Source organism: Hemitrygon akajei, chromosome 7 (genome assembly GCF_048418815.1).
Source record: "Hemitrygon akajei chromosome 7, sHemAka1.3, whole genome shotgun sequence".
NCBI classification, from domain to species: Eukaryota; Metazoa; Chordata; class Chondrichthyes; order Myliobatiformes; family Dasyatidae; genus Hemitrygon; species Hemitrygon akajei.
In genome coordinates, this window is record NC_133130.1 from 40,798,182 (window position 1) to 40,822,161 (window position 23,980).

Genomic DNA, 23,980 nt, shown 5'->3' on the forward strand with positions numbered 1-23,980 from the left:
TGCTCCTGGAGTTGGACAAGAGCATTGTTTTATTAAATGCCAATGTGGGTCAGCAAGCATTGATGATGAGAGACTGGAAGATTAACAACTCTTCAAGTAATTCTGCACTAGATATTTCATGCGAGCTCTAAATCCTCAGATAAAATCTAGTCTAAGTATTCATAATTGGCAAGCAATTTTAATGCACCCTTCAAATAATTTACAATAGTTTTAAAATCCAAGTAACCAAATTTAATTCTAGAATTATCAATTTGTATATTGTATTGTTTTATATAGTTAGCCATTGAAATCCAAAAATGGGTTTTTAATTTGAACTACTTCATTATTATGAGGCGGTCACTGATATTTTGAGGTAAAATGTAAGAATATTCTATGTCTAGAATGGGCCTTTATGTAACCACAGTCTCTGTTAGTTTCATGAATTATGCAAATATCATTATGTGCTAATGATAGCTATCTGCCTTTTTTTCCTAACCTGGGTTCTTGCTGGCATTCAGCGCGTCCTGGACCTCGTTCCAGATACCTGGATGTTGCGGGGGCTGAGAGTGAGAGTCTCAGCTCAAAGGCTCGTTACGCATCTATTGCCCTCCTCACCCCGCCCCTCATCCCACCCTACCTCCCATTGGCTGCCGGGTTGCTATGAGCCTTCACACAGGCGCCTTCCCAGTGGCGGGGTGGCGCCGTCAATCTCTCGTCGTCATGGAGTTTCCGCCAGCAGGTTAGGGTGGTCACGTTCCCATCAATCTCCCTCCTCGCCTCGGGTGGATTTTGGCTGCCGTCGAGCTGCGGCCGGGGTAGGAGCGGGGAGCAGCGGCCGGAGTGCCCCGCCGACTATCGGCTTTCCCCATCCTCTCCGTGGAGTCTTCACCCGGTTGCTGCTAGGCCAGGGCGGGGTGGTGGGGCTGGTTTGTCGGCGGCCTCCTCCTTTTTTCACCCCCCTTTCCCGATCAAGCCGAGTTCCCGGTTCTTTCCACCCCTCTCCACAGGCGAAAACCCTCCTTCATTTTGTTTCTGCTGCCTGGCGGGCTGCGATGTTCCTGGAAGTGGGGCTTCTGTGGATAAGCTGAGGTAAATGAATACAATCCGTGCCTGTACTCACAAAGGGCATCTTCTGACAAAATAATCTTCGAAATATCGGTGTTATATTAAAACTGGTTGAAAGTGTAAATCCGTACGACAGGAATGCATGTTCCCTTTAACCTCTCGCATGTATTGGACTGCATCTACACGGTGAGCGACGAAATAAGGTCTGTCTTCAGACCATTTTCTGAAGGCTCTGGAGGTACAGACGGGATATTTGACTTATGTTAAATGGTCGGGCTAGCACATGGCTTTCAAATTTAATGTAGATAAACGTTCTCATTTTATTCGCTTTTGAATATGGCATATATATTCTTCCCCTTCTTCCCAGAAAATAGCCCTCGTGTGTCACGTATTGATAACTCTTTAACTCCTCTTTATAGCTGTCAGTGTTCTTTAGTATTGTGTACCCAATCGTGGTTGGTAGGTGTAAAGATGAATCTATAAAAGTGCGATTCCATCCATTTCTTTTTCCTCCCTTCCCCCCCCCCCACTTTTTAATACTCATTATTTGGTATGGAGTCGAAGCCTGGGGGGGGGGGGGGGGATTGATACCGCCAGAGAAGTATTTTTAATGTAGTTTGAAATGCTTTAAATGTGGGTGAGAGTACGCTCAACTGCTGCATTAGTCTAGCGAGCAGGAATTGTTAATATTGTTCAGAACACCTTTTAAGTTGTAAAATATTTGCTTAGATTTTTGCCATTTCAATATTTGATTGACTAAAATATGGTGCTTATGTGACAAAATCTTATGATGTACTTTGTCTTGAGCTTTTTTTTTAAAAAAATGGCTTTATTAAGGTCTCCATGAAAAAAATAAGGTTTCACATCTCAGTTTGAGAATTTTATTGGGTATTTCAGTGTATTTGAAAGTATCCTAATTGAATTTAAAAAATGACCCCGAAGGTATTTAAATACCTGTATTAAGACCTGATGTGTAACTACATTACTGAATATACATTTTTGTATAACTAATACTTTAAACAGTGCATTTTCATGAGACTGCAATTAAATGAAATTTGTAATTTTCTTTAGGAAGGCAGATAAATTGTGTTTAGTTTGGTAAGCACTTTTCTAAATTTGGTATGTGTTCCAACTAAATATAATGATACTTGTGGAGATATTATTTGTTACTTTGCCATATTTATTAACATATTTCATGTTTAATAGAGAAACTTTTAGAATGAGCTTTCAAAGACTCTAATTTGCCACTTGCAAAGGAAACTCCAACAGATAGCAGTAAATCTGATCACTTACATTGGTTGAAAGTTAATATTGGGCAAATTGACCAGAACTTTCTGTCCTTTGCATAATGCCATCTGACCTTTTGTATTCATTTGGAGGTGTTAGACTGGTGATGTTTTGTTCAATAGATTGCCCCTTTGTGAATGAAACACCCTCCCAGCACTGCAGAAATCTTTAGTCTGAATTATTAGCTCACATCCTGGAGTGGAATTTCATGGAATTTCAACCCATGACTTTGTGACTCATCACTTAGCCAAAGTTTGATGTTAAGGAGTGGTGGTTGATATAAATGGCCCTGTTCCTACGTTTGTCTGGAATAAGTTTAAAGATTTGGAATAATTGTTACTGAGTCTATTGCTGTACTATTGGATCCTTTGAAAGCTGTGTCTCTACTCTGACAATATTAAATTAAGTCTGTGAAGATTCCTCTCTTGATATGCTTAATTTAATAATGCCTTTGATTTCTTCCACCCCAACTCACTGATCTCTCTTGGTTGTGTATTGGGAGGGGAATATGCCAACTTTAAAACCAGCCTATGATTACTTTTGAATTCTGTGGAGATTTGATACATTACTGACACAAAGTTCAACATTAAATGTAACCACAATTTTTATAACCAGAATCAATAAGCTCATCCCCGAGTTCCATGCACTTTCAGTTGATAATGAAAATGGCTTGTATTGTGCCGTGTCTTATGAGACAAACTTTGAAGATCTGAGGTTCACAAGGTGGTCACATTTGTATCAAATTTATTATGTGAGTCTTATGAAAATTAATGTAAACACAATGTTATCGGGAGATGTACCATTTAATCCTTTACTCTACCTGGGTATAGTCAGTGCACCATGGGATATTTAAGGTACTGTATAAATACACCTATTATCAGGAGAGCAGTAGACTGCACTCATAAATGGAACCAACACAGGGTAGGATTCCAAATATAGTGACCTTATTTAAGATGAACTAATTCAGTGTTGACCTGGATTGATTCTGGGTCTTTCCTGGCCATGTATATGCTGTATAAGCTGCATTTCTTCCTTTTCTGGCTCATTATCCAAAACTCAAATAAGTTAAGGATGAATAAATAACCTGTTGAAAATATGAAATTTGACAGTATGTTACTAGTTTCATATTTACTTTAAGTATAATTATACCTGGTGGGATGGGGTACCATTCCTTTGCAGCTCTCGTCCATTTAAAGACTTTGGATGAGTTGGTGCTTAATTACTCAATCACTGAATCCACTGTTGATGAGGGTAGCTACTAAAATGCTAGAACGTTTGTGAAAATTTCCATTTTCTTATTAGTAAATCTGCAGAATAAATGGAAAATGTTATGAAATAAAGCATTTTTATAATCAATCCCAGTAACCCCAGTGTTTAAGATTATGGTTCAATCACATTTTGCTCCTTCACTAATAGCATTTTCTCCGTAGGAAATCATAAGGCCTTTTCTCAGAACATTGCCCCATTTACAACTTGCTTTTCAAAGTATTGCTGTATTGTTGAATTTTTTTTAAAGAGAGAGTTCTGGTTGCAATTTAACTCAGCCATAACTAGTAAAAATGAATTGCATAGCTTTGCAGTTTGAGAGAGCTTGCTGTTGAGTGATTAAGAGGCAGTTTGGGTTGCAGCATGTAATACTTTATAGATAAGAACTGGCATTCATAAGTTCCTGGAGTTGTCTTGCTCGAAGGTGAAAGATTAGTGGCTGTCAATATCTCACCCTTGGCATTTATTTAGAGTTCAAGTCCAGTAACGGGCCCTTTCAGCCCACGAGCCAGTGCCACCCAATTTCTCCCATGTGACCACCAACCAACTAAACCATACATCTTTTAGAATGCAGGAGGAAAGCAGAGCACCTGGAGGAAGCCCACAGTCATGGGGAGAACATGCAAGCTCCTTGCAGACAGTGACAGGAATTGAACCTTGGTTGCTGGTGGTGTAATAGTGTTATGCTAACCACTATGCTTCAAGCTGCCCAATTACTGAAGGTCTTCAATTAAGTGGCATGGGCTCAACTATCTTCAGTTGCTTCAATGACCGTTCTTCCAAAATAAGGTCAGAAGTAGGGCTGGTTGAACAATGTTCAGTTCTATCTCCAAAATTTCATTAAATTAAGCAGTTCTTTGTTGGAGCAAGTCCTGGGCAGCTATCTGATTAGTGGCAGCTAATATTCATGGCACAAGTGTCAAACGTTTCCTGTCTTCAAGTTTAACCCCTAACTTGATTTGTGGCATTACTATTACCAAACTGTCACCTAGCATTTTTGGGAGAATCACCCACTGACCAGATTTCTGACTAGAATAGCCAGATAGTACTGTAGCTAAAAGATCAGGTTAGATGCCTGGTATTCTGAGCCGAGTTGTTCCCTTCACCTCCATTTTACCATCTACAAGATTTGTAACAAGAACCTGGTGGAAATATTGTCGATTTGCCTGGATGACTGCTGCTTTGAGAGCAGCTGAAGAGACATCTCTTCCCACCCTATCACTGCAAAAAGTGCTAAGCTCTTTTCTTATATCTTCCATATCCTTTGCATTGTTCTCAATGAGGCTTTCCATGATAGAACACCTAAGATACCCTTTGGGTTTTTCCCAATCTGTCTAGGACTAGTCCTTATGCAGAGTCCCGACTTCCTTAATACTACCTGCCACTCCACCTATCTTTGTATTGTTCACCACCGACCTGTCAGTTCTGTCATACAGATCATTGACATGTAGCAGAAAAAGGGGGTCCAAACATTGATCTCTGCGGAATACCACTAGTCACCAACAGCCAACCAGAAAATGCCCCCTTTATTCTAAATCTTTGCCTCCTGCCATTCAGCCTATCTTTCCTGTAGTATTACGGATTCTTGTTAAGCAACCTCATGTGGCACCTTGTGAAAGGCCATCTGAAAAGCAAGTAAATAACATTCACTGACTCTCCTTTTCTATCCCTTTAAGGAAACCATGTTGACTTTGGCCTATTTTATTATGCACCTTCAGGTACCCTGAAGTCTCATCCTTAATTGACTCTAGCATCTTCCCAACCACTGAAGTTGGCCTAACTGGCCTATAATTTCCTTTCTTCTGTTTGCCTCCCTTAATTCTTGGTAATTAGTAATTCTTGATAATTCTAAGTAATTCTTGAAAGATCTCTAATAATTCCTCCGCAATCTCTTCAGCTACCCCTTTCAAAACCCTGGAATTTATCCTTCTGGTTCGGTGACTTCTCTACCTTCAGACCTTTCAGCTTCCCAAGAATAATAGCAACTACACTCACTCTTGCCCCCTGACACTTTCAAATTTCTGGCATACTGCCAGTGTTGTTCACAGTGAAGACTGATGCAAAATACTAATGCATTTGTCTACCATTTCTTTGTCTTCTGTTGCTACCTCTTCAATGTAATTTTCAGTGATCTGATAGCCATTCTCACCTCTTACTCTTTGTTTATTTGAAAGAACTTTTGGTATCCTCGTGTGTTATTGGCTAGCTTCCCTTCATATTTCATCAATTCTCTCTTTATGGGTCTTTTAGTTGTCTTTGTTTTTTAAAAGTTTCTCAATCCTCTTAACTTCCCTTGACTCTTAGTTGCTTTCTTTTCCTTTATGCTGTCTTTGACTTTATACTAATATTTCATTAATTGCACTTTCTCTGGTAAACCAATCACAAATGAGAAAATCTGCAGATGCTAGAAATTCAAGCAACACACAAACATTGCTGGAGGAACTCAGCAGGCCAGGCAGCATCTATGGAAAAGAGTACAGTGAGTGTTTGGGGCTAAGACCCTTTAGCAGGACTGGAGAATAAAGATGGGTCAGAGTGACTTTGACTTCCCACTTTGACATGTTAGTCTATGGACAACTTCACTGCCACTGAGGCCATACACAGGTTGAATGAGTAACCCTTCATGTTCTGTCTGGGTGCCTCCAACCAGATAAGACATCGGTCTTGACTTCTCACTGCAATTTACCCCCTCTCCCTTCTCCAGTTCTGTTTCCCCCATTCTGGTTCTCCTCTTACCCCTTCTGTCCTCACCTACCCATTTCCTCCCCTTGGTGTCTCTCCTCCCCTTTATTCCATGGTCCACTATTCTCTGATTCCTTCAGCCCCTTGTCTCTTCCACCTATCATCTCCCAGCTCCTTACTTCATACCACCTTCCCCCTCACCTGTTTTCACTTAATAACTGCCAGTTTGTAATCATTCCCGTTCTTCACCTTATTATTCTGGTGTCTGCTTGGAACATCCTCTCCTTTTCTGTTTATTTTTCTCCATAGATGCCACCTGATTGCTGAGTTTCTCCAGCATTTTGTGTGTGGAGCTGAGCACCATCCAATCAAAAAGCCTGTTGATGTTGAAAATCCAAAATATAATCCTCAAATACTAATGACTTGAAATATTAATTCTTGACCTGTTAGACTGAAATGAGAGCTTCAACCATGTAGAAGCATTACTATCCTCAGGTTCTCTTCTAAGTTGTGCATGTGTTTTTACTTGGAAATGTATAACAGTTTTATCATCACTGAGTCTAAATCAGTATTCCCTACCTGATAGCATTATGGAAGTATTTTCTGAAGAAATAGAGCAATTCATGGGGACAACTCTGTACCATCTAAGGGCAATTTGTGGCAGGCATTAAATTCCTGATATTGTTGGTGCCTAAGCAAATTTAAATGCTTCCTGACCACTTATGTAAATACAGACATAAATTGAGCCCTTTATACATTAATTTTGATAGCTAAAGTTCTTCAGTAGGGTGTGGGAGAACTAAGACCAAGAATTGTTCTATTTGTTTTACATCTGCAAGACATGATTTATGAAAGGATTGAGAAGTTAAAAACATTACCCTCCCTTTAAGTCTGATCATGGTCAACAAATTCCTAAATTTCCTCCTGAAATGTTGGCTAACTATAGGAATATATAACAATATACTGGTATTCTCCACTGAACTGCAGTTGTAAGAGCAATGATTTCAGATACAAGGAAATCATGGTAGGAATGGTAGTGTAGTGGCTAGCACATCGCTTTACAGTGGCAGTCGAAAGAGCAGGACTTGCAGCATTGCTTGAAAATATAAGAATATAAAGAAATTTATTCCATGAGCTTGCCCTGTAAACAGTTTCTTTCCTCATAAACCACACTGGTTACTCTCTAGGCTGTGCTCTTAGATACAGTGGAGTTAAAACTCTACAGGTTTTTCCGAAAAGCTGTAACTTTTCTCCAACACTGCACTCCATCAACCTTTTCCTAGTACTGGGTCTCCAAAATCATGCTGTAGTGAATTCCTGGTTAAAGTTTCCCAACACCAGTTTACGTTCTACGAGAAGTACACTTGAATTTTGGTTTATAATATCATTCTCCCTTGCATTGACTTTGAGGTATATCTGATGGCTGTCATGTCAAATTTAGTGTTTATAGCACAACTTGTATCAAGCATTGGTTAGCTGGAATATTGCAGTATAGATAATAGAAAAGTACAACACAAGTATAATAGGCCCATTTCGTCTGTGCCAATTAGGATGCAAATGTAACTACAGGTGTGTCCCCCCCCCCCCCTCTTTTTGAAAGGTAGAGCGTTCCTATGAAGCCTTTCTTAAGCCGAAATGGCGTAAAGCAAAGAACCATTAATTTATATGGGAAACATTTTTGTAAAAGCGAAAATCCTCTTTGTAATGTGAAAACAGGTTACTCAATGGAGGTCTTTTGTAAAAGTGAAGCGGTGTGAAGCAAACATTCGTAAAGTGGGGGACACCTGTAATTCCATGTACCAGCATATCGATGTCACTCTTTCCTGCCCATTTATGTGTAGTTAAATGCCCCTTAAAGGTTATAAAAATTTCCAGACACCTACCACTTTCTAAATACCTTGCCCCTCAAATCTCATTTAATCTCCCCCCCCCCCCAAAAAAAAAGCTTATGATGAATCTCTTTTGAACCCTCGACAGAGCCTCCAGGTCCCTCCTATAGCATGGCAACCAGAATAGCACACAATATTCCAAATGTAAACAAACCAAAACTGCATATTTGCAACATGATTTCCAAATTTATCTCCAAAAAGATTCCAACTGATGTATATCCTGTAATATCCTTTGACAGCCTTTCCAAATGTGAGTGACTATCCCTAAGAATCATTTTTTTAAAAAAATCTCTACTACTGCTACAAGTTTAACTGGTCTATAATTCCAGTTTTGTCCCAGTTTCTCTTAAACAATGGATCAACATTAGCTATTCTCCTGACTTGGCATCTTGTCCATGCTTAGAGATGTCAAGGATAAAGCAATCTCCTCCCTTGCTTCCCTTGGTATTCTGGGATAGATCATATCATGTCCACCTTAATGTACTTCATAAAACCCAACATCACCACCTTTGTTGCTGTAGAATATCAAAACATCCCTTCCTAATCACACCATTATCTACATCCCTCTGGCACAAGCACATGCATGGGGTGGCATGATAGCATAGTGTTTAACACGCACTTTACAGTATAGGGTTCAGTTCTTGCCACTGCCTGTTTAGAGTTTGTACGCTTCCCCTGTGACTACATAGGTTTCTTCCAGGTGCTCGGGTTTCCTCCCACAGTCAGTTAATTGATAATTGTAAATTATCCTGTGATTAGACTAGGATTAAATTGGGGGGGGGGGGAATTTCTGGGGGGTGTGGCTCAAAGGACTGGAGGAGCCTGTTGTGTGCTGTATCTCAGACTTTTTTTTTAAAAAAGTGCAAAATGCTCATTAAGACCCTCTCACACTTTCCCATGCTCCATGCATAAATGTCCTCAAGTAGGCTTTCTTGTAATAAAAGTATAAATACATTGGGGTTCTCCTTAATCCTTGCCAAGGACATACCTTTTTGCTTTCTCAATTTCTTGATTAAATTTTTTCCATCTTTCTTTAAATTCCTCAAGGTGTGTCTAATGTCACCTTCCTAAGCCTTGCATGTACATTTTTTTAAGCAATGTTCTTGTTATTCAAGGCTCCTGAAACTTGCCATTCTTGTGTTTCATCATCACAGGTTCTGAATTCCAATCAACAGACCTTCAAACAATTCATTTCAGATATGGATTTGCCTTCAGACAGGTGTTCCTATTTCAGTACTTTCACCTGAGGACTAGTCTTTACATAATTATTTTAAAGCTGATGCGATTATGACAGTAGAAAACTTTGATCTTCTGAACAGGCTCATTCCCCAAAATTAAATCTACTACAGCCCCATTTATATTTTGACTATTTATATATTGTTTCAATAAACCCACTTGGATACGCTTAATGAGCTCTGCCCCTTCTGAGCCCTTGGCAGTAAAGAAGTCCCAGTCAGTACAGGTGTCCCCCGCTTTATGAATGTTCGCTGTATGCCACTTCGCTTTTACAAAAGACCCACATTAGTAACCTGTTTTCGCATTACAAAGAGGATTTTTGCTTTTACAAAATGTTTTCCCATATAAATTAATGGTTCTTTGCTTTACGCCATATTGACTTAAGAAAGGTTTCACAGGAACTCTCTACCTTTTGTAAAGGGGGGGGGGTCACCTTTACTGGGGAAGTCTAAAATCACCTGCTGCAATAACTTTTGTGTGTTTTTTTAAAAATCTTTCTCTGTTTTGCCTGAATGTCTGCTTACTTGGGGGCTGACAGTATAACTGCATCAGAATGATTATTCATTCCTAAATTCTATTATAGGGCCTCACTAGATAAACCCAAAAGGATCTCCTAGTGCAGCAGTGATAATTACCCTAATCAGTAATGTAACTTCCCAACTTTTTCCATCAGTCTCTCATGTCTCAAACATCTCTATGTTGGGATGCTGAGCTGCCAATTCAGCCATTCTTGCAACCAAGTTTTTGTAATAGTAACAACGTTGTAGTTCCATGTGCTGATCCAGACTGTAAGCGTATCTGCCTTGCCTGTTACATTAATTATATTTAAATACAGTTTAAGCTATTGTTCCTGCTGTGTTACATTATCCTGGCCCTACCTGTTTTTGCTGTTAGATTTGACCTCTAGCTCTTTGATCATTCCACCTGCTGACCTAATGCTCTGGTTCCTAAAACCTCATCACACTAGTTTAAACACTCACGGGCAGTAAACCTTACCACATGGATATTGGTCTTGCTTGAATTTGGGTGTAGCTTGTTGAAAGCCTTCCCTCTTGCATCAGCTCTTTAGTCACTTGTACTGTCCACCTATTTCTGGCCTCACCAGCATGTGTTGCTGGGTGTAAAACTGGTTTATTATTGTCACATGTATCGAAGTACAGTGAAACATTTGTCTTGCATGCCATGTATTCAGATCAGTTGTTTATAAAGTTAATTAGAATGTTGCTTGGGGTGGAGCTTTTCAATTGAGAAACTGGATAGGCTGGGTTTTTCATAGGACATAGAGAGGATTGAGGAGGGGCCTGATATACAGCAGCTTGAGGAGCATATATAGAGGTAATGTATAAACATTTCTTGGGGATGTCTGAATCCCAGAGGGCATATGATAATGCTGAACATTGTGGGCATGCTATGTTCGGGTAGGAATGTTTTGCCACACTTGTGGACTGCCCCCAGCACATCCATAGGTTGTGTAGGGTGTAAATGCAAACTACACTTTTCACTGTTTTGGTGTACTCGTAAGTAAGTGAATCTGAAGGCAAGGAATAGAGGTTTAGAAAGGGTCTGAGGAAGGATTTCTTTTTACCAAAGCTGATTGGAATATGGGCCGTGTGCTTGAGTGGATGGTGGAGGCAGAAACTGTCACCATGTTTGTGTGTCAAAATGAGTATATTAATCACTATGACATAAATGGCTGTGCACTAAGTACTGGTTTATGTACTTAGTACAAGTACAAGTACTTGATTGTTTTGTTAGGACATGGTGGGCCAAAGAGCCAGTTTGTGCTGTATGACTGACTTGTGTGAAGCTATAAATTGATCAGAATTGGACCTAGTTCCATATGCCTGCCAATCTATTATAAAACAACTGACTTGGTACTTAAGAGAATACTTGTCTCATTTTTATGGAGTGCCATATTAATAGAGCAACCATTCCTTCCCCAGCCGAGGATATAAATTCTGGATGATAGTAAAATCTAGAACAACACTTTTTGATTGTGCAATTCACTTTCTTGAAAATTGCAAAATACTTTAGCACTTGCTGCAGTGCTTCTCTGATTTCTGGGCAGATGAGTAGATGTGTAGAATACTGGTTGGATTGAAAAATACTAGGTCACTTGGAGAACAGAAAGGAAGGCAATTACTCTCCATGATTAAATAAGAAAATTCCCCATTTTGCAGAGATCCAAAGCAGTGGTTACATAATCTTTGTGTTAATATCTGCATAGTAAGTGAGAACATGTCTCTACTGCTCTCAGATATTGACTTTCTTTGCAAACTGAAGCTAAACAAATTTTGTAGAGTCTCTGATTTGGAGGAAATTTGGGTTTGAATATCTACCTGTTTTAGTGATATGTTTAATTACCAGGCTTTTCATTCAGTAAGTTAAGAGTTAGTGCCAGAATGGAGTCATGAGCAAACATGTGACTACATTCTGCTTATTTGCTGCATGAAAAGCTGTGTCCTTGCCCCGATTGAGTTAGTTGGCAGTCTTTCTTTTCATAACTAGTGATTTGTCACATATCTACAATTCATTAATATAATTATGGATACATTTGATGCAAGAATCAAAATGACCAAAGGTATAGGTCTGGACAATGAATGACCGGCTTTGTTTTTTTGGGGAGATGTTGTAGGGTGGAGAGTGTAAATGCACTGACCACTTTGACACTTTTTTTTAGAAGCTTGAACAATAAAATAACAGCTACATTGTCTGAGAATTAGTTCATAAATAATGGTCATGGTGCAATATTGGTCTTGTCCTTGAGAAAACCAGGATGCAGCTGGTCATGCTGAATTTTCTGCTGGTATCAAAGTATGCTTTGTGTTGTTGGGCACCTTGTGGTACAGCATAATTTGTAAATGGCAACAAACTAATTTTTCTTAGTATCCAGAATATGGATATTGTGTAAAGTTGATACATTTTGTCTATCCAGCATTCTTTAAGGTAGCAGAATTAAATTTCCTTTTATTTCTGTAATGCGTGAAGAAAATTTTGTTCACATTTAAATATTCCTGTAGTGTTTAATGTTTGATCTTAGGAGTTGCACTCTATTAAGGGATATTAGACCATAAGACATGCATAGGAGCAGAATTAGGCCATTCAGCCTCATCAAGGCTAATTTATCCCACTCAACTGCATTCTCCTGCCTTCTTCCCATAACCTTTGATGCCTTGACTAATCAATAACCTATCAACCTCTGCTTTAAATATACCCTATAACTTGGCCCCCACAGCCATCTGTGGCAATGAATTCCACAGATTCACTACCCTTAGCTTAAGACACTCCTCATCTCTTGTTCTTTTCTGAGGCTGTGCCCTGTGGTCATAGACTTCTCCCATTGTAGGAAACGTCCTCTCCATATCCACTCTATCTAAATCTCTTCCTCCACCCTCTTAACATTCTTCTGAACTCCAGTGAGTCTAGGCCCAGAGCCATCAAACGCTCCTCCTATATTAACCCTTCATTCCAGAATAATTTTTGTAAACCACCTCTGAACCCTCTCCAATGTCAGCACATCTTTTAGATAAGGGGCTCAAAACTGCTCACAAAACTCCCAAGTGTGATTTGACCAATGTCTGATTAAATCTTCTGCATTACGTCCTTGCTATTTTATTTCATCCTCTTAAAATGAATGTTAACATTGCATTAGCCTTCCTTACCGCTGACTCAAGCTGCATGCTAGCCTTTAAGGACTCCTGTACATGGACCCCCAAGCCCCTTTACATCTGAGTTTTAAATTTTGTCCCCATATAGAGAATGGTCTGTGCCTTTATTCTTGCTACCAAAGTGCACGACCATACAATTCCTTACACTATATTCCATATGCCACTTCTTTGTCCATTCTGTCAATCAAAGTCCTTCTGCAGACTCCCTGCTTCCTCAGCACTACATGCCACTCCACCTACCTTCGTATAGTATGCAAACATGGCCACAAAACCATCAATTTCATCGTCTTGAAAAATTGACATAACATGAAAAGATCACAACACTGACCCCTGCAGAACACCAATAGTCACCGGCAGCAAACCAGAAAAAGGTCCCCTAATTCCCACTCTGCCTCCTGCCAGTGAGATTATCTATCTATGCTAGTATTTTTCCTGTAATACCATGGGCTCTTTTTTTCTTATTAAGACACCTCGTGTGGTACCTTGTCGAAGGCCTTCTGAAAGTCCAAGTAACCAACATCTACTGACTCTCTCCCTTGTCTATCCTACCTGTTATTTTCTCAAAGAATTCTAATAGATTTGTCAGGCACGATTTCCTTTAAAGGAAACCATGCTGACTTTGGCCTATTTTATCATGTGACTTCGAGTACCCTGAAACCTCATCCTTAAAAATGGGCGGAAACATCTTATCAACCTTTGAGTTTGGGCTAACTGGCCTATAATTTCCTTTCTTATGTTTCCCTCCTTTCTTGAACACTGGGGTGACTTTTGCAATTTTCCAATCCTCTGGAAGTATTCCAGAACCTATTACTACTTGAAAGATCATTACTGGTGCCTCCACGTACTCTTCAGTTACCTCTTTATTGAACCCTGGAGTATAGTCCATCTGGTCTATGTGACTTATTTACCTTCAGGCCTTTTACCTTCCCAAGGATCCTCTCCTTTATGGTAGAATCTATATTCACTTCTGCCCCCCGATGCTCTTGAATTTCTAGCATGCTGTTGGTATCTTAAGTGAAGACTGAAGCAAAAACTTCAATTTGTCTGCCATTTCTTTGTCCCCCATTACTTCTCCAGTTCTTTGGAATCTTCAGTGGCTGAAGCTTGTGTGATCTGTACATTCTGCACTAAATGAGTCCGCTAAGATGTTATCCATAATGTTTTTGAGGGCTTTGACATATTTTGACTGGTTGTGAAATCAAAATTCCAATAAGCAAGTGAAGATTTAATTTTTTCCTTACAATGACTTGCTTTTAAGCATTTACTTCATCCTCTTGGTAAACTTTTGTGACTTGAGTTTGGAGTAGTGTGCTGCCTTGGGATTTCATGCAAATAGTGTGACCCACTCATTAGAGCTGGCTGCCTGTGATTTTATGAATATTGGTTTGGGAAAAGACTTAGTTTACCTGTACTACCAATCGAAGGATATTGTAAAACTACTTTATTTTCCAGGTGCTTTGAGATTCCTATAATTAATTTGTTGCCTCCAAAGCATACAGGTGGATAGAGATCAGGGCTAAATGTTTAGAGTAGGTTTGCTGCCAATTTTGATGCCTTGATCTGCTAACAATAATCAATGGATAGAGGCAGTATGATACATTGAGATGGCAGCTGAATTTCTTTATATAGGTCCTTTTGGTATTCCATTCTTGGTTGGCTGTAGGTGTTAATTATTATTTAGGGTAAGAGCAATACTTTTATTTTGAATCTTTGAAGAAATTGAATGAAGGCTGTGAGATTTGGTTGGGAAAGTGAACTGGAGGCACCAGATCAGTCACATTCTTAGTGAATTTCTCAAGAGACCCTGTGACTTAATCCTGCTTCTGTGTTCTCATGTGACTCTCCCAGTTTTCTACTATTAAAGGGTGGCACTGTAGTGGAGGTTAGCACAATGCTTTACAGTACCAGTGGCCCAGGTTCAATTCTTTGCACGTTTTCATTTGCATTGTTTCGTACCCCGTAACTGGGTGTCAGAGCAGCAGAGAAAGAAGAATCTGTTGGAGTCTGGTGGTATCAAAACTAAAGGTGTTTATTAGTAAACTACACAATACAGTATCAAAAATGCAAATATACATATAAAACAAGTTAGCAGTAATAAATCTAAAAGTGTAGGAATAATAATAAGCAACAATAAACAAGCTCTATCAATGTCTAGGGGTAAATGAGTTGTCATAGAAGAGTATAAAGTTCAGTTCAGTTCATGCGTGCTGAGGTAGTTATGGTTGTTGTGTTGTAACTGTTAGAGAGAGAGAGAGAGCAAGAGATTAGGCAGCTGCAGCAGGCCAACCTTCTGTTGCTTTCTGATTCCGTCGTGTCGTTGTGGCCATTCAGTTATGACCCCTCTGTTCTTCAGTTAGGCCATTCTTCTGTGGTGGACTCGTCACTCTGTCATGAGTGGACACACGCACAAGTCCCCACTGGCCCTGCCGTCACACTGTGAGCTTTATTGACCGATCTCCTGATTCGGTCTCCGAAGCCCCCACCACCTTGTGGGTTCACAACACTCGGTCAGTGTCCACTGGTGTGTCTGAAGGGGTCTCCCCAGACCTGTCTTTTATCCCTACTAACGGAGTCTCAGCTATCCATCAACTCTGAATGATTGTGTCCATCAAATCAGGCCACTCCTGCTGTTTCCTGAGGAATGTTAACGAGCAAAGTAAAGTCCTTGTAGTGAAAGGTAAATAATCCAGGAAGAGTCAAAATACAATAAATCAACAGTCTCTCTCTCCCTGTTATCTGTAGCAGATGTTCCTGCCTCTGTGCTTCATCTTTCTCTCTCATTAGCAGCATAGCAACAGCAATAGTTCATAGTTCTCAGGAGGAGGGGGGTGAATGGTTAACTCTGCACCCCCCATTTCTATCAGGTCTGTTTATCACTCATAACAGCATGTTCTCCCCATGACAGTGTGGGTTATCTCTGGTTTCCTCCCACAGTGCAAAGACCTACTGGTAGGTAGGTTAATTGGTCATGTAGGTGTATAAGATGATGAGAGGCATTGATTGTGTGGATAGTCAGAGGCTCTTTCCCAGGGCTGAAATGACTATCATGAGAGGGCATAGTTTTAAGGTGCTTGTAAGTAGGTACAAAGGAGATGTCAGGGTTAAGTTTTTTACGCAGAGAGTGATGAGTGCGTGGAATGGGTTGCCAGTGATGGTGGTGGAGGCGGAAACGATAGGGTCTTTTAAAAGACTCCTGGATAGGTACGTGAGCTTAGAAAAATGGAGGGCTATGGGTAACCCTAGGTAATTTCTAAAGTAAATACATGTTTGACACAGTATTGTGGACTGAAGGTCCTGTATTGTGCTGTAGGTTTTCTATGTTTTAAATTGTCCCATAATTAGGCTAGGGTTAAATTGGGAGTTGCTGGGCGGCATGGCCTGAAGGGCTGAAAGGACTTATTCCACGCTGAATAAATAACAATTTATTCATGCTTTTCTCTTGGAGGCATCCTTGGTGATCTTCCACTCTTTCCTCTATGACTTCAGTGTGATGCAAATGTGATTGAAATCTTGATCTGCAGCTTTACTGATTTTTGATTCATTCTGTCCCTCTGTCCAAGCACTTGGTGTTTGAACTTTACCTACTTTATTCTTTTCCCTTTGTTTTCTTGTGAATGCTGTAATGGAAAGCAGATCAAATTTGTGATGTTAATTGAACCCATGAACACTACCTCACATTTTTAATATGTTTTTTGCAAGATTTTAATCTATTCAATATATGTATACTGTAATTGATTTACTTATTTTTTCTATATTATGTATTGCTTTGAACTGCTGCTCCTAAATTAACATATTTCATGACATATGCCGGTGATACTAAACCTGATTCTGAAGTAAGTTATACAGAATCAAATGAGAAACTTTGCTTTGTATTTGATCTAATACCCAAGTGACAGTTTTGAGAGTAAATACTTGAACTGCTTTGGTTTTCAAATTGAAATATTGCTTTGCTTGAAATGAGGGCTTAAATGTGCATTAATTCTACCTCTGCCATAAGCAATTGATAAACAAAATAAGATTGAAGATATAAAAGGAGTAGGCTAACTGTTAACAAAACTCAAATTGCTTTTCTCATTGTCATGAACCTAAAAATGATTTTCCCCATGTATTGTATCCTAATATCTAGTTCATATTCCATAATTACTGTTTTATGCAGCAAACTTGCTTATCACCTGTTGCTTAATGTCAAGAATTGATCACTTGTGGGAAACAATAGTTTATTCTCAACAATGTTGCAGAATTGCATTGGTTCTTGTGTAGGAGAGAGTGATGTGATCATGTTTCTTTTTAGTGGACTTGTGCTGTTTTATAGAATATTATTTATCAAATGCTATATTGAGAGGTGTTGCTGTCTCGAGAGCCTGTGGAGAATGTTTACCTCAAAGTAATTCTAGAATTGGACTGACATTGTAATTTTGAATAGTGGGATTAATCATTTAAGAATTCAGGGGTTTGAACCATACACCTGCTCATCCTTTCAATAAGATCATATTCTACTTTGGGACTTAATTAAAATTTTAAAACTTGAAAAATATTGGAAATTGTTGAATCGTGCAACATCTATGGAAAAAGAAGCAGTTAGCATTTCAGTTGAAGACCCATTGTCAGAACATTATCAATTTCCCTCACTTGTACTTTTGTGTTTTATCTCTCTATTTCCTTATTATCTAAAAATGTTGCAATTTGTCTTAAATGTTCAACTAAAAGTCCCGTACCCACCGGAGGAAACTACTGTCTTATGGCTTTTCACGTAACAGAAATTACCCCTTACAGAATTCGCAAATAACCACACAAGTATGAGATAGGATTATAAAGTGATCGCTCAATTTGTGGGAAGAAAAAGTAAATCAACACACTAATTCTGAACTCTTCATTTCTTGACATGTAGGTGAAAATTGTGAAATGGCTTTTTTTTAACAAGGAATGCAATTTGGGAGTCACCTGTAATTGTTCAGAAATGCTTATTATTCAGCATCTGGTTCACTTTAGGTTTCTCAAACATCCTTTCAACTCTTCAGGATGATTGGCAAATGCATCAATTTTGTAACAACATTTATATAAAAATAATTGTTATGGTGCTACACTTTACTCTGAAATCCTATGTTTTAATACAAGCACTTCTCAAGTTCAGTTTATTCATTTAGCTTTACACATATATACTGCCAAGCGAAATGTTCCTCTGGATCAAGGTGCACAACACTACATGTAATTCACACAACAAAGTAATATTACCACAAGTACTTTTGCAAATAATGAAGTGGCTTTGCGACAGAAGCTAAAAAGTGAACAGTATAACGCTACTGGGGCTTCATGTGTGATAGACCTGAGTGGTGGCAGGTTGTTCAGTAGTCTTACAGTCTGGAGTAAGAAGCTGTTTCCCATCCTAATAATTCCTGTCCTAATGCTACGGTACCTCCTACTTGATGGTAGGGGCTCAAAGAGATTGTTGGACAGTTAGGAGGGATTATTGATATTGCTGAGGGCCCTGCATACACAGCACACTTGATTAAGTATTGCTGATGGTAGAAGAGAAACCCCAATGATCCTCTCAATCCTTTCAATCCTATTTAGGGACTTGTGGTCAAATATTCTGCAATTCCCTTACCAGATGGTGATGCAGCTGGTTAGGGTATTTGCGATGGTGCTAAATTGGCTAAAATGGGTACAGTGAGAGCCACAGAACAAAACCACCCAACTCATTTACAATCACAAGAGCCTGCTATATTAAGAACTTACTGCATGTCTACCTCAAGGAATTGCTTGCTGGTGAAGAAACTGGACTTGGAGCGGACTGTGTTGCTGACTTCTACAGAGAGGTGTCTGAGTCTGTGTGCTATCTAGTAGTGAGTGTTTGTCTTAGACACATTTCTTGTGATCACAGGACCCTTTTGGACATTGGTAATGTGGAATACTGCAAGGCCAGTTCACTGGTTTAGTGGCAGAACAGACAGTGGGGGAAGCTGCGTGGCCTCAGTCATAGCAAGGACCAGTCCTCAAGCTGTAGTGTTGCCTGGGTGCAGCTGTCCAGGAGAGGTGTTGGGGCTGGTGCCAGAGACTGTGTGGCACAGTGTCCATGCTGCCTTCCAGTGTTTGTTCGGCAGAAGACAAGCTCTGTTATGTTTGACTGCAGATTGTTGCTGCATTCATGGACTGGTGGACTTTGACTACACTTGTTTTATGTAACTAACTGTATGTTACTGCTATCTTGTATGTATGTGCATTGTGCTGTGTATGGCTGTTGGATTTATTTTGCACCTTGGCCCTGGAGTAAGGCTGTTTAATTTATTTGTGTTAATGTATTTGTGTACAGTTTAATATACTAAGAGCCCCTGGTATTACAGGAAGGATACTAGCATGGATAGAGGATTGGCTGATTGCCAGGAGACAGAGTGGGAGTAAAGGGGACCTTTGTACACCGTCAGGAAAGGTCTATAGAGTCTCGCAATAGCAGAGGTGGAGGAGTGTGCCTCATGATCAGCTCTTGGTGCACTAATATATCAGTGCTGTCCCAATGCTGCTCACCAGATCTGGAATATCTAACAGTTATGTGCCATCTATTTTACCTACCACGGGAGATATCTGGGATAATTTTGGTAGCAGTATACATTCCACCTCAGGCTTTAGATGATCTGAGCAATAGGATCAACATGCACGAAACAATGCACCCTGACGTCTTCACCATTGATTTGGGGGATTTTTAACCAGGCCAGACTGGAAAAAATCACTAAGCAATTACCATTAACAGATTACTTGCAATGCTAAAGTAAACAACACACTGGACCATTACTACACCACCATCAAGCATGCCTACCGTGCTATTCCACACCCTCACTTCGGGAAGTCTGATCACCTAGCTGCACTTCTACTCTCTCAGTACAGGCAGAGACTGAGACCATAAGAGATTCAAGCACAAGACTGCTTTGAATCGGTGGACTGGACTGTATTCAGTGATTCATCTTTGAATCTGGATGAGTATGCTGTAGTTGTTACCGACTTCATTAAAACCTGTGTGGATGAGTGTGTGCCTACAAAGACTTGCTGTACATTTCCCAAACCAAAAGCTGTGGATGAACTAGGAGGTACATTGTCTGCTGAAGGCTAGATCTGTGGCATTTAACTCTGGGGACCCAGGTCTGTACCCAAAAAATCAGGTATGATTTGCAGAGGGCTATTTTAAGGGCAAAGAGACTATTTCAAATGAGGTTGGAGACATCGGATATATGGCAACTCTGGCAGTGTTTGCAAGACATTACTTCCTACAAAGCATGAATGGCAGCGATGAATTCATTTGGTAGTGAAGCAACACCTTCTATGCCCGCTTTGAAAGGGAGAATATAACAGCAACTGTGAAGATCCCTGCTGCACCCAGTGACCCTGTGCTCTGTCTTGGAGGCTGATGTTAGGCCATCTTTAAAGAGAATGAACTCTTGCAAGGTGGAAAGTCCTGATGTGGAGTACCTGGTAAGGCTCTGAAAACTTGTGCTAACCAAATAGCAGGAGTACTCAAGGATAATTTCAACCTCACTGCAATGGGCGGAAGTTCCCACTTCAAAAAGGCAACAATTATAGCAGTGTCTGAGAATGATAACGTGAGCTGCCTTAATGACTATCGCCTGGTAGCACCCACATCTACGGTGATGAAATGCTTTGAGAGATTGGTCATGACTCAGCAAGGACCTGGACCCATTGTAATTTGCCTATCGCCACAATAGGTCAGTGGCAGATTTAAGAGCCTTCAATCTTATGGCTCTCCGCACAGCTTTAGACCACCTGGACAACGCAAACATCTATGTCAGGATGCTGTTCATCGACAATAGCTCAGCATTTAATACCATCATTCTCAGAATCCTGATTGAGAAATTAGAGCCTGGGCGCCTCTACTTCCCTCTGCAATTGGATCCTTGACTTCCTAACTAGAAGACCACAATGTGTGTGGATTGGTGATAACATTTCCTCCTCGATGATCAACACTGGTGCACCTCAAGGGTGTGTGTGTTTAGCCCACTGCTCTACTCTCTCTATACCCATGACTGCGTGGCTAGGCATAGCTCAAATACCATCTATAAATCTGATGACACAGCCGTTGTTGTTAGAATCTCAGATGGGGATGAGAGGGTAGATAGGAGCAAGATGGCGGCACGACGCAGTTTGCAGCAGCCTCTCCGGAGTTGATATCTGTTGTTTGTGGTGTGCCATGCACAATCCTAATCTGATGAAAAACAGATGTGGGAGCACGGAGGAACATCTGGAAATCTCCAGGAAGGCTTTCTTCGTTGCTGCTGCTGTTGTGAGGTCTGGCTCTCTGCTGAGAAGAACAGGCCCCCAGTCTTCGGGGTCGCATTGGCGGGGGGGGGGGGGGTCATAGTGCGCTTGGCAGAGGATGGTGCTCAGAAAGGCTATGCCGGAGGGAATGGTCAGAGGCTCGGAGGTTTGACGGACTCGGAGTTCACTGCGGTCGGGGCGCTTTCACTGTGTGCTGTGTCTGCGAGGCTGGGTCTGACGGTGCCTTGGAAGTCCATAGCGGGGGTATTCCCTTCTGCCACCTGCGTGGGGTGATGAGTCTGTCGGGACCCTGAGGACTTGTGGAAACTGGTGGTTTCTTTCAAACTTAATTTTTTTTTAACATACTTGGACTATTTTTTTACTGTGCCCATGGTCTTTTTTAATCAATTATGGTATTGTCTGCACTGTTGTAACTATCTGTTAACTATAACTATGTGGTTTTGTGTAGGTCTTGTAGCTTTAGTTTTTGGTTTTTTGGGTGGTAGAGTTGGTCTCCTGACTTGATGTGTCTGGGTAGTCTTATTTTGTCTGGTGGGTTTTTGGAGCTCCTTTCCAGGGAACGTTCTAAGATGGTAGCATGATATTTATACGCAGCAGCTTCTCTGGACTCTGATTTGAGGATTACCAAACATTATGTGGATTTTCTGGTGTAGTCTGTTTTGTCATGTGCTTTTGTGATATAATTCTGGAGGAACGTTCTCATTTTTTAACTGCATTGCATTTGTGGTTTCTAAATGACAGTAAACTAGGCTGAACTGAGATATGCCAACTAGTGGAGTGGTGTCACAGCACCAACCTTGAACTCAACGTCAATAAGAAGGAACACACACCAATCCTCATGGTGGAGAGAGTGAGCAGTTTCAAGTTTGTGGGTGTCAAGATCTGAGGACCTAACCTGCTCCCAACATATTGATGCACTTGTAAAGAAGGCAAGACAGTGGCTATACTTCATAAGGAGTTTGAAGAGATTTGGTAAGTCAACAAATACACTCAGGAACTTCTATAGATGGACCATGGAGAGCATTCTGACAGGCTGCATCACAGGGAGTGTACTGCACAGGACAGAAAGAAGCTGCAGAGGGTTGTAAATTTAGAAATTTAGTCGGCTCTGTCTTGGGTACAGGCCTACAAAATACCCAGGATATCTTCAAGGAGTGGTGTCTCAGACATACAGCGTCCATTATTAAGGACCTCCAGCACCCAGGGCATGCCCTTCTCTCACTGTTAGGGGGTACTGAAGCCTGAAGGCATACACTTAGCGATTCAGGTTCTTCCCCTCTGCTATCTGATTCCTAAATGGACATTAAACCCATGTACACTACCTCATTTTTAATATTATTTCTGTTTCTTACATGATTTTATTCTATTCAATATACTGTAAATTTGCTTTATTATAATTTTTTTCTATATTATGTATTGCATTGAACTGCTGCTAAGTTAACAAATTTCATGGCACATGCTGGTGATAATAAACCTGATTCTGATTCTTTTGTGTTTGGCTGCTGGTGACTAGCGGTTTTCCGCAGGGTTCAGTGTTGGGACCACTTATCATGTTATATAACAGTGATTTGCATGATGGAATTGATGACTTTCTGGCCAAGTTTGTAGATGATACAAAAATAGCTGGAGGGACAGGATAGAACCGGAGGAGGTAGCAGAGGTATTTAATGAATACTTCAGTATTCACTATGGAAAAGGATCTTGGTGATTGTAGTGATGACTGGAAAGCTTGAGTGTGTAGATATTAAGAAAGAGGATGTGCTGGAGCTTTTGGAAAGCATCAAGCTGGATAAGTCGCTGGGACCGGATGAGATGTACCCCAGGCTACTGTGGGAGGCGAGGGAGATGATTGCTGAGCCTCTGGCGATGATCTTCGCATCATCAATGGGGACAGGAGAGGTTCTAGACGATTGGAGGGTTGCGGATGTTGTTTCTTTATTCAAGAAAGGGAGTAGAGATAGCCCAGGAAATTATAGACCGGTGAGTCTTACTTCAGTGGTTGGTCAGTTGATGGAGAAGATCCTGAGAGGCAGGATTTATGAACATTTGGAGAGGTAGAATATGATTAAGAATAGTCAGCATGACTTTGTCAAGGGAAGGTTGTGCCATACGAGCCTGATTGAATTTTTTGAGGATGTGACTAAACACATTGAAGGAAGAGCAATAGATGTAGTATATATGGATTTTAGCAAGGCATTTGATAAGGTACCCCATACAAAGCTTATTGAGAAAGTAAGGAGGCATGGGATCCAAGGGGACATTGCTTTGTGAATCCAGAATGGCTTGCCCACAGAAGGCAAAGAGTGGTTGTGGACAGGTTATATTCTGCATGGAGGTCGGTCACCAGTGGAGTGCCTCAGGGATCTGTTCTGGGACCCCTACTCTTTGTGATTTTTATAAATGACCTGGATGAGGAAGTGGAGGGATGGGTTAGTAAGTTTGCTGATGACACAAAGGTTGGAGGTGTTGTGGATAGTGTGGAGGGCTGTCAGAGGTTACAGAGGGACATTGATAGGATGCAAAACTGGGCTGATGACTGGCAGATGGCGTTCAACCCAGCTAAGTGTGAGGTGGTTCATTGTGGTAGGTCAAATATGATGGCAGAATATAGTATTAATGGTAAGA

General features: G+C 40.5%; 1 protein-coding gene across 2 annotated transcripts in view; it reads left to right on the forward strand.

The window, feature by feature from the left end:
* Positions 1–707: 707 nt before the first annotated feature.
* The window catches only part of socs5a (suppressor of cytokine signaling 5a), a 62,807-nt gene continuing 39,534 nt past the window's right edge, over positions 708–23,980 (forward strand). Inside the window, exons 1-2 of one of the 2 annotated variants that reach the window (XM_073050698.1) lie at positions 708–1,068; positions 9,323–9,387. The gene's annotated coding sequence lies outside the window, so the exon portion shown is untranslated. The remainder of the gene's footprint in view (positions 1,069–9,322; positions 9,388–23,980) is intronic. The other variant, XM_073050697.1, reaches the window with a different exon arrangement.